Source organism: Palaemon carinicauda, chromosome 21 (genome assembly GCF_036898095.1).
Source record: "Palaemon carinicauda isolate YSFRI2023 chromosome 21, ASM3689809v2, whole genome shotgun sequence".
NCBI lineage: Eukaryota > Metazoa > Arthropoda > Malacostraca > Decapoda > Palaemonidae > Palaemon > Palaemon carinicauda.
In genome coordinates, this window is record NC_090745.1 from 117,256,147 (window position 1) to 117,256,747 (window position 601).

Here is a 601-nt window from a genome sequence, read left to right on the forward strand (position 1 = left end):
TTCTTCTTTTTTTCCAAAAACAGTAATGATTCTCTTACTGAGTCTACGAGAAGATTCTTCTTCTTCTTATTCTCCAAAAAACAGTAAAGATTCTCTTACTAAGTCTACGAGAACGTTGTTGTTATTGTTGTTCTTCTTCTTCTTCTTCTTCTTCTTCTTCTTCTTCTTCTTCTCCAAAAAGAGTAATGACTCTGTTATTAACTCTACAAGAACGTTGTTGTTGTTGTTGTTCTTCTTCTTTTCCAAAAACAGTAAGGGTTCTCTAACTAAGTCTACGAGAAGGTTGTTGTTGTTCTTCTTCTCCCCATAACAATAGAAATTCTCTTACCAAGTTAACAAGAAGGATGTATAAAAGATGATTTTACTAGAAGTTGAATCCTTAGCTAGGACCAGTGTGTTTATTTCACTCTTCTTTTACTTGGATTTTGGTATTTCCAAAGCTATCTCAATGAGCAAAAATCTGCGCAAAACTCCTTCAATCCCATGAAAGCAAATGTTCCCAAGCTGATCCTAGATCCTGAATGGAATTCCGGATGAGATAATCACTATTGTGGCGAGTCAGGAAGTGATGTAAAAAAAAAATGCAGTTTGTCAATAGAAG